Raw genomic sequence first — 15714 nt, 5'->3', positions numbered from 1 at the left:
CAGTCAGCACAATATTGCAATGTTAGCTTTGGAGTGCACTTTTCTACCCTTGCATTAATAAACTATGTTTATCCACCCTGACAGGCAGAGTAGATATGATTATCTTTTTTGTACAATGAATACTGCCCTGATCAGTAAGCAGGAGCAGTGACTTGAGCAAGTTAGGCAGAAGCACACTTCAATTACCTTTCTTTATTGTGACATTCCATGCAACAGCCTTATCAACTGAGGCACGCCATTTTGTGTAAAGCTTCGCCTGAAGTAGGAATATCTAGGCCAGTGTGAGCCTCCTGCCAGTTCAGCAAGTGTAGTGAGTCACGCAATCCAGGCAGGCAAAGGATAGATACTCGCTCTGTACTGTGTTGGATGACTCCAAACATGTTGACGACAAGGCCAGGATATTCTTTTTTGTGCTGGAGTCTCAAAGCCGGGTCAAGTGTGGGTCCTGAACCCTCAGCGTGTCGGGAGCAGTCACCCAACATCGATTTTGCCTGAATTCGCAATTTAGGAGACCCTCCAACACTGAACAAGCTGCCACTTGCCACCTCAGATCAGGGAATGCTTCTACCATGAGCTGCCCTCACTTTTCAAATATTTGAAACAAAAATAAAATGGCCACAGCTGCTGGGCCACCATCGTGCAGGAATAGCCTCTGAAACCCTGCCTTGCCTTAATGATATTGGTCACAAAAATATGGATTTTTGCAAACATTGTAATGGATTTTCTTTTAATTGGTTAGCGGAATGGGAAGACAGCTGGGAGATGCAGTTTAATGTGGATCAGTGTGAGGAATAGACCCTCTGAGACAAAGCAAGGAATGGGAGTATAAAGTCAATGTGAAGATGTAGATAAACAAAGGGGCCAAGGAGTTGAAAGTTGGAGTGCAAATAGATAACATCATAAAAGTTTAACATTGTTGGAGTTTTATAAGTAGAGGCACACGGTGCACGAGTAATAATGAGCAATCTGCATAAATTATTGGTTACATCACAACTTGAGCAAGAACTGTGCAATGCTTTGAGTGCCCCTTATGGAAAGGGTATGAAAGCATAGAGCACATGCAGCATTGATACACCAAGATGATGTCAGGGTTGAGCAACCATCATCGTGAGAAGATACGTGGGACATACTTAGTATAGACTGAGATAAGAGGGATTCAAACATCTGGCAAGTTTCGATCAAGCAAAATGAAAAAGACTATTCTCCATCCCTGAGACTACGTTTTGACGCTGGGGCAATATTCGTGGACCTCCACGACAGCAAAGCTGCTGCCGTACCTGCACCGATTCAATGACTGTGGAGGGGCTATCACCGTCGCCACGTGGAACACAATCAATTCCAATGAGAAATGGTGTGGGATTCACCAGGTTCAGGATTGACACTCAGAAGGCTGACAAATTGCAGCCACATTTACACACTTCTATTCTCACATACACCATCCAAGGAAACAAGATGGGAGCAAGGAAAGCGGCCCCACGATTCACAGACGGCGGGCTCAAGGTGCTCCTGACGCCGTGGAGGAGAGGCAGGCGACCCTGTACTCCAGCGTGGGAAGGAGACCGCCAGCTGCTGCCGTTCACCATGCCTGGGCGCAGGTGGCAGAGGCAGTAAGTGCCACCAACAACACCATTCGGAACTGGCCTGCAGCGCTGTAAAAAACTGTACAACCTTCTCAGGGTGGCCAGGGTGAGTGGACAGCACTGTGCCCCTGGCACACTCGTAACCGAACCACCTCCCCACCAGGAGGGCATCTGAACCCCCACCCTGCACCACATGCCAGCACCCATTACGGCCGCCATGGCTGGGTGACCTAGCCACCGAAGCCACCAGCTACCCACCCCCTGGGCTGCATGCGTCGGATTGCCTAAGCCTCTGCATTTTCTGACATTCTCCACCCCCGCCACCCCCTCAACCCCACTCCCCACCAGGAGAAGGCCGGTCGGGGGGGGGGGGGATGCAATGCCAATGTCATTGGCCAGTCGTCATCATCCCGTTCCCCCCCCCCCCCCCCCCGAGTTGGTGAACCTGGCTGCGAGCAGAGCATCCCGTGTGCATCCTCCCTGGCGCACATGTTGTACGGCCTCCCGTGCCTGCCCGGGCCCCCTGTCCTGCCCGGGCCCCATGTCCTGCCCATCTTCACCCTCCCCCGCATCTCCTCATCAGGTGAGGACTGCCATTCATCCTCCTCCTGCAGCACATCACCCCTCTGCTGCGCGATATTGTGGTGGACACAGCAGGCTGGCACGTTACGGGCGACCCTCCCAGTGCCATACTGGAGGACCCCGCCAAAGTGGTTCAGACACCTGAATCGCATCTTCAGGATGCCAAAGCACTGCTCCATCACTCCCCTGGTCACGGCATTGGCATCGCTGCAGCGGGTCTCCGCGTCTGTCTGTGCCCTCCTGATAGGCATCATCAGCGATGACCGCAGTGGATTAGTCCTGTCACCCCGGTGCGAACCCTCAGCCAGTGGTGCACTTCGAAGAGGCCGGGAATCGTCGAGTGTGCCAGGATGAAGGCGGCATGCACACTGCCTGGGCATCTGATGGTCATATATCAGCTGCACGTTCATCGAGTGGGACTCCTTTCGGTTTGTGCCGAGCAGTTGGCTTCTGCAGGTGCCCGTAGGGTGACATGCATCCCGTCGATCGCCCCCTGGACCCAGGATATCCTGTTGATGGTGGCAAACCCCACTGCCCGGGCATCCTGGTGAACTCAGTCCTCGTTGAAATGTATAGTGCCGACTGGGTTATAGGGTCTGCATGATGGTGTGGATGCACCTGTGCACCGAGGTCTGTGAGATCTCAGACAGGTCCCCACTCGGTGCTTGGAAAGTCCCCGTGGCGTAGAAGTTCAGGAAGACCGTCACCTTGATGGCCAGTGGGAGCGGGTGTCCTCCCTCATTCCCCCACGGTGCCAGATGTGCTATGATCTGGAAGATATGTCACACTGTCCCCCTGCTCAGACGGAGCCTTCGACAGTCCGGCAGTGTTGCAACTCTTGTTTTACCTTCTAATGAGAGTCGATAGTCCGGTTGATTGGAGGTGTATAAAATACAATTGTATTGCTAATTATTCACTTGAATACACTTGAATAAGAACTGAATCATAATTTAGGAACAAAATGTGAAAAAAATACATAAAAGGATCGAACCCATGGCAAAAAGCATAAAACATAAAAGAAAAAAGAAATCAATTTAAACATAAACAAACAGATAGATGATTTATGAATTCTGAAATGCAGGAATTCAGGAAAAAGACTCGACCACAAGTTCCTACTGTTAAGGAAATTCTTATAGCTGGTTTAATCCCTCATTTACTCTATTGGTTTCTAATTCTCAGTTGAGACTTCCTGCATTGCTCAAATGGATGTCTGTTACTTAGAGGTTGATTTATTAACCAAGCATTGGACATTACTTAAGATTGACTGGTGCCTATCAAAACTAGCTCAGCATCTGTGTGCACCGTCTTAAGAAAAATACTGGATTGTTTCCTTTTTTAAAATATATTTAGAGTACCCAATTATTTTTTTTTCCAATTGAGGGGCAATTTAATGTGGCCAATCCACCTACCCTGCCCATCTTTGGTTTGTGGGGCTGAAACCCATGCAGACATGGGGAGAATGTGCAAACTCCACACGGACAGTGACCCAGGGACGGGTTTCGAACCCAGGACCTTAGCACTGCAATCCCAGTGCTGCGCCACCGTGCTGCCCTTCTGGATAGGTTTCTCAGGCCACAGCTTGGCCCAGAAACTCTGCTGTAACTGATTAGTTGATACATTCTTACTGCTGAATACAATGCTTAATTCATTGTGTGAAACATTGACCGAAACAATGTCTAGATTCCCACAGTCAAGAACTGGATTACAATGGCTAATTCATCATTTGAAATAATCACTGGATTCTCACTGTCAAGGCACTTTTAATAATTTCACCTCTCAGCTACATGCATTCAATTAGCACCTAAAACTATGAATAAAACAATCAATCAATAAATCAATGCTCTATCAGGCACGTCCTCAAATTATAGGCACCATCAATACACGAGAGGCCTCATGCACCGCTGCCTTTGTACCTCCTTCTGCTCCCCTTTGGCCCATTGGGTGGTGGGTTCTCCAACCTCAGTGGCTGCCTCCTGTTCGCTGCTACATGCTCGGCTGCTGCAGCTTCCTCCTCTCGAGCAACTCCAGCTCGTACCGCCACAGGGCATCCCCCAGGGCTGCGACGACTAGCAGGAAGGTCATCATTGCTGGTTCAATTCCAATATCCATTCTCTGCAGGGGGTGAAAGGCTGACATGTTAGCAAGGTGCGTACCCCTGTGCCCAATCATGTCCACTGGGCTACATGGTGGTCCTGGTTGGCACTGCAGACCATGCCCTTGCATGGCCCCCTCTCCCCCCCCCTCCTTTCATGGCTCCCCGGGCCCCTTTGGTGGCTGGAACAATGGGGGGCCTTTTGCTTGTCCCTGCTACCAGGGGTACCATCAGCTGGTGGTACCCTTGCCAGCGATACATTCCGTGCCCCATGCCCAGCGCCCCCTGTAGGGGCTACTGTGGGTGTTGTTCTGGGTGGGTTGCGTGATGGCCCGCCAGCGGATGGCAGCTGGTTTAGGGGGGTGGGAGGTTTGGCAGAGGCTGTGGTGTGGGGTGGTGGGGTGCAAGCACCCATATGGCCTGTGTCACTTTGCAGAACCAGGGGCCAAGGTCGGTAGTCAGTGGGGTCACCCCAGCCCCACAGCCATTCCCTATCACTACCCCGCCCCCCTCGCCTCACCCCTGGTAGCCAGCTAGTGTCAGGACCGGCAGCCAATGGTTGCACCTCTTTGTGTCCGACTTGACCTCTCCCTCATCAGCCACAATGCCAGTTTTCCGATTTTTAAAAATACAAGTGGACCTCGCCATTGGAAATACGCCCCAGTGGAGGCAGCGAATCGTGGAGGCCTTGAAGAATTCTGGGTCAGGCCCGCTAATGGGATGCCAATGGTGTTTACTGTGTATGTTCTGGAATGCAATGACGGCGTTGTCGAGATGACGGAGAATTGCGATTTGACGTGAAACTGGCGCCCGCCATGATTTTGGCGTCGGAACGGATTCTCTTTCCAATCGCGTTTCCCGATTCAGGCGTTGGCCGATGGAGAATCCAACCTTATTTCTTCTCATTAGGGGATCTATAAGAAGGGATCGTTAATCTAAAATTATTCAGGCAACTGAGGAAAGGGACGAGGGGAATGTTTCTGCATGAGTAGTTGGCAGACAATTGAATACTTTGTCACGAGGAATGGTTGCATCCTTAAAGGAAAATTAGATTTTTTAAAAACACTGGAGGCAGCAGATTTAAAGGCCTGCAAACATTTTAAACTTTCCCCTCTGTGCAGCTCGGAGAAACAAGAGAGTTGCCCTCAGCTACACAGCATTTCTATGTGTTTTTGCCATCCCATGATCAATTCCCTTCTCTCCTTCTCTCCCTTCTCTCCTTGTTCACTGCCAGAGCTTAGCTGGTGGGTACAGACAAAGAGGCAGGTAGTCCAAATTGATTTTGGCAGCTCAAAGCTAAGGCCCTAGGACCAAGATTGGGAGCCAACTTCTTCAGTCACATGCTGCAGCTGACTCCAGTTGGCATGGACAGGACATTGCCTCCGAAAGCCCAACTCAATACTGGCCAGACAGGTGCTGTGCTCAGAGCTGTGGCAGGGGGCCCATTCACCCGATGGCGAAAGGAAATATTATTTCAAAGATAATCTCAAAGCCTCCATGAAGGCAGACTTTATTAACATCAACAGATGGGAAGAAGATGACCAACTGTGAGGGAACTGGTTCTCCATCGTCAAAAATACCAAACCTTGCAGCCAACAAAAACCTTACAAAGAACAAGAGAGATGGAAAGAGAGGGAATGTGCTCAAGCCAACAATCCACCACCACCACCTCTAATAGCTGACCACCACACTGTCTTCACTGTGAATGAATCTGTAAGGCTAAGATAAGATTCATCAGTCATCCAGTCAACCATTAACTCACTTATGCTCTGCCATCTGCAATAAGCCATAATCATTTCTATCAAATTTACTGTTTCATGCTTATCGTCAATCGTGAACGGATTTCTATCCCTATTCCAAAAACAAAATAGTGATAAAAAGTGTAAGGTTGAATTCTCCATTCTGCAGACTAAGGGCTTGATTCTCCGATCACAGATGCCAAAATCGCATTTGGCGATTGGTCGGAGAATCCATTTTTCCACCGGAATCGGGTGGTGGCACTGTTTTTCCGATGCTCCGACCCCTCAAAAACAGCAATACCACACGCCATCGGGATGGTCTCAGGATGTCACCTGAGGCCCTCCCCCGATGCTCCGCCCCCCCAATGGGCCTAGTCCCCGATGGCGTGGGGCACGTGTCCTCTCACTTTTCGGGGACCTCGCATGGCGGCTGCGGACTGTGTCCAACGCCATCACAGTCGGAGGGGGGGAGCCATTCCGCTGGCACGGGAGGCTTCGGCGGGGGTTGGGGGACGGGTGGGGGGTGGTCCAGAGGTGGCTGGGTGGGGTGGGTGGGGGCAGGTTCCGGCAGGCCGGGTCCACGTGCGGTCATAGCTGCAGAATCTGAGAATCCAGCCCTAAGTTCTCCCACCGGAGTAGAATCACTCTTGGTCTCCGCCGGCACTAGGAGCAGCACCCAAGAGTGATTCATTCCCCTTCTCTATGCACATAGAACAAAAGAACATTACAGCGCAGTACAGGCCCTTCGGCCCTCGATGTTGCGCCGTCCTGTGAAACCAATCTAAAGCCCATCTACACTATTCCATTATCATCCATATGTTTATCCAATGACCATTTAAATGCCCTTAATGTTGGCGAGTTCACTACTGTTGCAGGCAGGGCATTCCACGCCCCTACTACTCTCTGAGTAAAGAACCTACCTCTGACATCTGTCCTATATCTATCTCTCCTCAGTTTAAAGCTATGTCCCCACATGCTGGACATCACTATCCGAGGAAAAAGGCTCTCACTGCCCACTCTATCTAATCCTCTGATCATCTTATATGCCTCTATTAAATCACCTCTTAAACTTCTTCGCTCTAACGAAAACAGCCTCAAGTCCCTCAGCCTTTCCTCATAAGATCTTCCCTCCGTACCGGCAACATCCTGATAAATCCCCTCTGCACCCTTTCCAATGCTTCCACATCCTTCCTGTAATGTGGCGACCAGAACTGCACGCAATACTCCAAATGCAGCCGCACCAGAGTTTTGTACAGCTGCAACATGACCTCATGGCTCCGAAACTCGATCCCTCTGCCAATAAAAGCTAACACCCCGTACGCCTTCTTAACAACCCTATCAACCTGGGTGGCAACTTTCAGGGATTTATGTACATGGACACCGAGATCTCTCTGCTCATCCACACTGCCAAAAATCTTACCATTAGCCCAGTACTCTGTATTTCTGTTACTCCTTCCAAAATGAATCACCTCACATTTTTTTGCATTCAACTCCATTTGCCACTTCTCAGCCCAGCTCTGCAGCTTTTCTATGTCCCTCTGTAACCTGCAACATCCTTCTGCACTGTCCTGTTGCCAACTTTTGGTTGGTTCAATTGGCTCTGTTTTATAACCATTGCTCTCGAGTCGCCAGGTATCTTTATGATACTGCCACAAGGTTCAAGTTCAAGTAATGATCAATAACTCAATACACCGATTCGTAAGATTCAAATCAAAGCACATTTATTATACACAGTAAATCGCTACTCATGCATAAATTCTACTTCTAAGCTACCTCTACAACTAACAGGCCTATATTTAGCTTTGGACTGGCCCACCAGGTCAGGGAAACAAATGGCCTTTCGTTCGGGTTCTAAGTCTGCGGGATTCGAAGTTGGTATGGACTGGTAGCTAGGAGCACCTATCTCGTAGCGAGCGTTGACTTAAGACTTACTGGATATTGGCGGCAGTTGAACCTGTCACTGTCAAAGGTTGGTTCGCGTTGCTGAGTGACCACGTCAAGAAGAACAATTTGAACTTGGAGGCTTAACATTATAGTTCCCTGGGGCTTCCCGCCTTTTGGGGCGGACCCTGTACCTGGTTCCAAGTGATTGGACTTCGGTCCAATCACTTGGTTCGATTTCTCCAATACTGGACCGGTTCCCTGATCGATGGGCGGTCTTGAGGTGTCCGTTAACCTCTTTTGTGTTGGCTCCTGCTGGCGCCGAGGAGTCTGACTTGGCTTTGTTTATCTCAAATGTTGCAATTGTTCCCGGGGATTGCTTATTAGTATGTAGAGACCTGCTACATTATTATGCCGATGGTCGCTGGTATCGATGCTGTCTGGGCTTTTCCAGAGTTTAATACACAGTAACTTGCACCTGCTAGTTTCTGCCTGTGTTGGCTGAATTTCCCTTCAGCCTTTGCTGTTCTCCATTTTAAATCGGGACTTGGTCAACCCAGATGGCTACAGTCCACAACTCCACCAACTTTAGTGTCATCTGCAAATTTACTCACCAATCCTTCTGCGCCCTCCTCCAGGTCATTTATATAAATAACAAACAGCAGTGGCCCCAAAACAGATCCTTGTGGTACACCACTAGTAACTGAACTCCAGGCTGAACATTTCCCATCAACCACCACCCTCTGTCTTCTTACAGCAAGCCAATTTCTGATCCAAACCGCTAAATCACCCTCAATCCCATGCCACCGTATTTTCTGCAATAGCCTACCATGGGGAACCTTATCAAATGCTTTATTGAAATCCATATACACCACATCAACTGCTTTACCCTTGTCCACCTGTTTGGTCACCTTCTCAAATAGCTCAATAAGGTTTGTGAGGCACGAGCTACCCTTCACAAAACCATGTTGACTATCCCTAATCAAATTATTCCTTTCTAGATGATTATAATTCCTATCTCTTATAATCCTTTCCAAGACTTTGCCTACAACAGAAGTAAGGCTCACTGATCTATGGTTACCAGGGTTATCTCTACTCCCCTTCTTGAACAAGGGGACAACATTTGCTATTCTCCAGTCTCCTGGCACTATTCCTGTAGACAATGATGCCATAAAGATCAAAGAGAAAAGCTCTGCAATCTCCTCCCTAGCTTCCCAGAGAATCCTAGGATAAATCCCATCCGGCCCAGGGGACTTACCTAGTTTCACACTTTCCAGAATTGCTAACACCCCCTCCTTATGAACCTCAATCCCGTCTAGTCTAGTAGTCTGCATTTCAGTATTCTCCTCGACAACATTGTCTTTTTCCTGTGTGAATACTGACGAAAAATATTCATTTAACGCCTCTCCTATCTCTTCGGACTCGAACCACAACTTCCCACTACTGTCCTTGACTGGCCATACTCTTACCCTATGTGGTGAATGTATAGTACTAGTAATTCACCAGTGTATTAGTATCATGTTCTGCCATTGTGTTACAGCTATGTTATGTTGTTGACCTTGTGGGCTCCACCTATGGACGATTGTGTGGCTTCACCCACAGGGGGATATGTCGGGGTATGTACGGGCTCCACCCATGGCTCCTCCCCTTGAAAGGAAGTATAAAGAGCAGTTGACCTGTAGGCGGTTCACAGTATTGTACCAGTCGCAGGCAGACACTGTTATAAGCTGATTAAATCCACGGTTTACTTCTACCCGTGTCTTTGAGTGAATTGATGGTCGCATCACCCTAGTCATTCTTTTATTCCTGAGATACCTCTGGAAAGCTTTAGGGTTTTCCTTGATCCTACCTGCCAAAGACTTCTCATATCCCCTCCTGGCTCTTCTTAGCTCTCTCTTTAGGTCCTTCCTGGCTAACTTGTAACTCTCAAGCGCCCTAACTGAACCTTCACATCTCATCTTTACATAAGCCTCCTTCTTCCTCTTGACATTTATACATGGAGGGGAGTTTGCAGGAGTCTTTTGGAATTCCGGTATCGAGCTGCCATTTTGAGCAGGTGAACCAATAGCGAGGTCCAGCAGCTGGTCCCCCTCCACAAAGCAAATCCTGTCCCCCCCACCCCATGCTGGCAAATGGAACATCCTCTCACCTTTACGGGAATTACGGGTGACTCCCCCACCGACCCCTCCCTCGTCACGCCACCTTATCAGATGTCGCAAATAAAAATCCAAAAGAGAGATACCCACCTGATGCCCCCCCATCAGACCCTCCCATCAGACCCCCCATCACACACCCCCATCAGACCCCAACATCAGACACCCAACATCAGACACCCAACATCTGACCCCAACATCAGAACCCCCAGCTCCCATCAGACCCCCCATCAAACCCCAACATCAGACCCCAACATCAGAACCCCCAGCCCTCATCAGACACCCCCATCAGACCCTCCCTCATCAGACACCCCCATCAGACACTCCCATCAGACACCCCCATCCGACACCCCTATCAGAGCTCCACATCAAACCCCAACATCAGACCCCAACATCACAACCCCCAGCCCCCATCAGACACCCCCATCAGACCCTCCCTCATCAGACACCCCCGTCAGACACCCCCATCAGGCACCCCATCAGACACCCCCATCAGACACCCCCATCCGACAATCCCATCAGACACAACATCAGACACCCCATCAGACACCCCCATCAGGCACCCCATCAGACACCCCCATCCGACACACCCATCAGACACAACATCAGACACCCCATCAGACACCCCCATCCGACACCCCCATCAGACCTCCACATCAAACCTCAACATCAGATCCCAACATCACAACCCAACATCAGAACCCCCAGCCCCCATCAGACCTCCACATCAGACACCCAACAGAGACACCCAATCAGACCCCCAACAGAGACCCTTAGAAGAAATCCCCCAAGGAGAGGCTACCCCCATCAGAGGCCTGAAAGCTGAAGAGCAATCCAGGCGGTCGGTTGAAAACCCATTGCATTTCACTTCCCCTTTCCTAACATCAGCTGCCTCAGACAGAAATGTTCAAAGCGGCAGCTGTTACAAATATTAAAGACGTCTTTGAATGCAAAGTACACTTCAAAGGGCTTGAAATCCCTTCTCTGCCTTTGAAGTGCAGATCTTTCATTTAATTTTACACCGCGGTACATTGCATTATAATAATATCATAATCTTTATCGTCACAAGTAGGCTTACATTAACACAACAAAGAAGTTATTGTGACAAGCCCTTAATCGCCACACTACGGCGCCAGTTCGGATACAAGGAGGGAGAATGTCCAAATTACCCAACAGCTCATCTATTGGGACTTGTGGGAGGAAACCAGAGCACCTGGAGGAAACTTGGCAGACACAGGGAGAGTGTGCAGACTCTGCACAGACAGTGACCCAAGCAGGGAATCGAACCTGGCAAACTGGTGCTGTGAAACAACAGTGCCAACCACTGCGCTACCGTGCCGCCAGTTATTATCAGTTTTATTACTCTAGAGACAGCTGCTTGGTGGATTGTGTATTGATCTTTCCCTTTACGCTTGAATGAATCTCCTTTACCGTGCTTTAATGCTAACCACAATGTTTTTTCACAACACCCTACGCTGCTCTTGCTCTTGCCTTTGTTCTGTACTGTAACCAATTACATAGAAAATAGAACATATAGTGCAGAAGGAGGCCATTCGACCAATCGAGTCTGCACCGACCCACTTAAGCCCTCACTTTCACCCTATCCCCATAACCCAATAATCCCTCCTAACCTTATTGGACACTAAGGGCAACTTAGCATGGCCAATCCACCTAACCTGCACATCTTTGGACTGTGCGAGGAAACCGGAGCACTCGGAGGAAACCCACGCAGATACAAGGAGAACGTGCAGACTCCGTACAGACAGTGACCCAGTGGGGAATCGAACCTGGGACCCTGGCGCTGTGAAGCCACAGGCGAGCCACTTGTGCTATTGTGTTGCCCATGTTTATAAACACTCTTGCTGTGATTCACAGGTTCTCACCACATCAAAAGCAGGTAAGTTTTGACTTCCTCTTTTTCAGAGCAGGAAGCATTTTGGACCCCTTTCGAGGTCCAGCAGCAGAGAATCCATGCCACACTGACTGACTATTATTGGATTTGCTAGGATCAGAACAAATCACACTGGACATGTTCATAATGGACGAGCAGTGAACCTTATCATGTAATAGGAGCCTGTCGACCCTCCAGACACAGTACAGAGGACAAATTTGATTCAATCCTCTTTTGATATCATAGCACTAACATTAGTCTGACGTAATACAGTTGTGTGGAATTATATTGTTAAAGTGTTAATATTGTTAATATGGCAAGTAAATATCTTGCCAAGGTTCCAAATTTTAAATTTACAGTATTCACCCTCCCAAGTAATTTTGTGCTATTACTCTCAAAGTAAGCTTGCATGTGATAAAAATGGTGCCTTATTTTATTAATTTTTTAAAAGATGCGATGGCTACTCCACGACTTCAAGCCTGATTTGCTATGTGGAAATGAAACACTGATGTCCAAATTTTAATACAAAGTTTTCCTTATTCGTAATAGATAGTCAATGAGTAAAAATAAGTTTCAAATCATTTCCCTTTAAACTTTGTGAGCGTAGAAAGTAGAAAGTAGGCGATTTGCCTTTATTATAGAATCGAATCATAAAATGGTTGCAACACAGAAGGAGGTACTAATAAAATGGTTCCAGTAATGTGAATCGTGGTGTGATGCTTGCCTTTTGTTTGTTTTCGCCCTCTTCTGAAATTGTTGTGGAGATGTTGAGGGTGGCATATTTGCTCATTAAGGAGGTAGTGTTACAAATTACAGGCTTTGCGAATCATGTGCAATATACTCCGACCACCCATTTTAATCGTGTATAGCAAATAAGCCAAATCACCTGTCAGGATACTGAAGTGAAATGCTGGTTCACTGAGAGTCTGGTGACAGGACACTCATTATAACACAGATTGTTTTCAGTGCTGGCTGAACGAATCGGGGTGCACAGCAGCAATGGTGTTAGGCGACATCGAAAGCATGGACCAGAAGTTCTGTGAAGTCAGAAGGCTTCAACACTTCAGCCAAAATGTCGTTGGAGTCCTGAATCTGGAAGACTTGCCCCATCCGTATCCAGCACCCACCATTTTCGCCGACAAGGCGGAGGAAACGACGATGGGGCGCATTTAACACATTCATGATTCGCGGAGGCAATGGGATGTTTAGAAATGCAGCTCCCTTTGCTCAGAAGTAACTTTTGTCACCAAGGTTTCTGAAATGTGACTTGCGGGGTTTAGAAGTTTGAGGATAAGGTCTAAACTTACTGGAGTTCTTTCAAGTGCTCCGCTTCTTTAGAATTGTTAAGACTAGATGTTTATATGCACAGAATGTGGATAAGATCCTTACAGCTTACTGTGCCTTACAGTTAAAAAAACATACAGTTGCAATTTCAGAAGCTGTTTGTTGGCACACACCTGAAGGCTTCCATTATCGTATCAGTGCCACCTGATGGCTCCCATAACGTATCCTTATTACAATGGGGGTATTGCACAGTTTGATTGACAATTCCAAGTAGCTATAAAGGGATTAGCTGTCTTTGATGTGGGTCTATGCATTCAAATGTTTGTTTTATATGGGATTAAGTGATTTAAAGGTATTGAATGGATTTATATCAATGAGCGTGTTTACTTTTTACAGTACAATCTGCAATAGACATTTGACCTTTATTTTATTTTATCTCAGCATGGCCCCTAATGTCTGCCCAAAGTGGATACTGGGTGAGTTGACATGGGACATGTAAAAGCAAAGGTTGGTGAGTGAGGGTGGCATGGATTGGAATAAGTTGGCATTATGGTTGCATAGGAGTATAAGGAGCCATCCTAGTGGATGGAAGAGCATAGTTTAGCATGGACGGTATGAAGGGCCATGGAGGATGGGTGGGGCCATAAGGTGGCATCAGTTGGAATGAATAGGGCACGAGGAGTGTGTGGGGTAGAGAGTGTATGATAGGTGAGGGCTAAAAGCTTTACTATTTTTATTATAACTGGGACGAAGGCTGTTTAAACAGCCCACCTCGGCAATTGATAGCACCTGTGGCTGCCACCGCAGGTAGTTAGGGTGACGGGCTCGACTGCTGGCTGACTCAGAATCAGAGACTTTTTCAGAGGGTCCCAAGAGCAAGGAAATTGCTCATTGGAAGTTCCAGCAACCCTGGAAAATCCCATGAGCCAGTTTCTGATAATCCACAGGCTACAAGATATAGGTCATTATTTTCTAACAGTCACTATCCCCTAACTGCCAGTTGGGTTTCTGTTATTTTAAATACAAGTTATTCTTAACAAAAATAAGTAATTATTTTCAAAATATTTCATTAAAATATTGAATTTGTTTGGGTAGTTAAAAAGTTTTGATTTTAAAAGTTCCCAGTGAGGTCGAGGAAATTTAAACACACACATTAGGGTTCCAGACTCCTACGTACCACTGGCAAATCCTTTTAAAATTAATAAAAGGATGCTGTGTTCTTGATTCTTGTGTTGCCTTTTGTTTCAAGAAGTGCTGTGGGAACAGGATGTGAGTTGGCAAAGCGGAGACTGAGCAGAGACAACAGAGGGGAGACAGAACTCAGCTGAAGATGGAAAGAAACGCATCAACAGAGAACAGGTTTACTTGAAAATGAGTTACTTTGAAGTGCAGGAATTTGATTACATCAGAAACCATTTTGTTTGACACAAGATCTTCCAAACATTGAGATGGATGACCAATTTGTTTGTGCTTTGATGTTGCTGCTTGAGGGAGGAATGTTGGCTGGGGTTCAGAAAGAACTGCCTGTGCTTCTTTGCAAAATGACCTGATAACTCTGACGTCCACTTGACGAGCAGCAGTTAGGTTGCTTTCCTCATGGGCATCAAACGGGGAGTTGATTTGCTTCTTTGCTCAGTCTTGTGCCTCATTCCAATTAGGCAACACCTCGCACACTGCAGCACCCTCTTATTGTGCTCAAGACATTGGACCTGATATTAACCCTGTGCAGATGAATGGGGTTTTGAGTAAGTTAGAATCTAACATGAGGTGGGATTTTCCGGCCTGTCCCGCTTGTGTGATCTTCCAGTCCCGCCGAATGCCACCCCCTGCGGCGGATGCCCAGGCCCGGCCAGCAACCAAATGGTCATTGACTTTGGCGGGACTGGAAGACCCTGCTGGCAGCCAATGGCAAGCCACCTCTGCCGGCGGGAAGCCCGGCACGGAGGGCGGGAAAATCCATCGAGCTAGGTTTCACCCCACAATCCACTGAAACACTACTACCTGATTCGCACGAGTCACAAGAATGTGGGCCATTGAATAAACCCTCACATTAATGTGAATGGACAGCTCTTTCTGCAATTCTGATAATACATTAATAAACTATAATACCTGCTCAATCTAGGCTATTGCTGTGTTTTAAATTATGGTTGGTGAGACTTTACAAAGTAATATATTGAATTAATTTGTATAAAACCTCAATGTGAATGGAGAGGGGTCCTGTTTATTGTTTGGAGACTGTATAAGTTTTCCTCAGGTCCTGCTGGATTGACAGGCAAGACAAGGTTCACATATTTGTCTCCCGGTTAGATTGAGAGGATAGTTAGCTGTTGGGCAAACAGTCCATTAGTACAAGGCTGAAGCCAGGAGCAGAATGGAGTGAAGGGGGGCTTGCCGGAGTTCAGAAAGGACAAGGGGGAGATTGATGTGGTGGTGTGAGAATGCAAAGGCCTGTGAAAGGTAGGGGAGAGATGAGAATGGCGAGATGGAGATAGGGGGCCACAGTTGAAGGGTG

The sequence above is a fragment of the Scyliorhinus torazame genome, chromosome 15 (genome assembly GCF_047496885.1).
Source record: "Scyliorhinus torazame isolate Kashiwa2021f chromosome 15, sScyTor2.1, whole genome shotgun sequence".
NCBI lineage: Eukaryota > Metazoa > Chordata > Chondrichthyes > Carcharhiniformes > Scyliorhinidae > Scyliorhinus > Scyliorhinus torazame.
The sequence above is the reverse complement of the archived record's forward strand: the minus strand, read 5'-3'. Positions refer to the sequence as shown.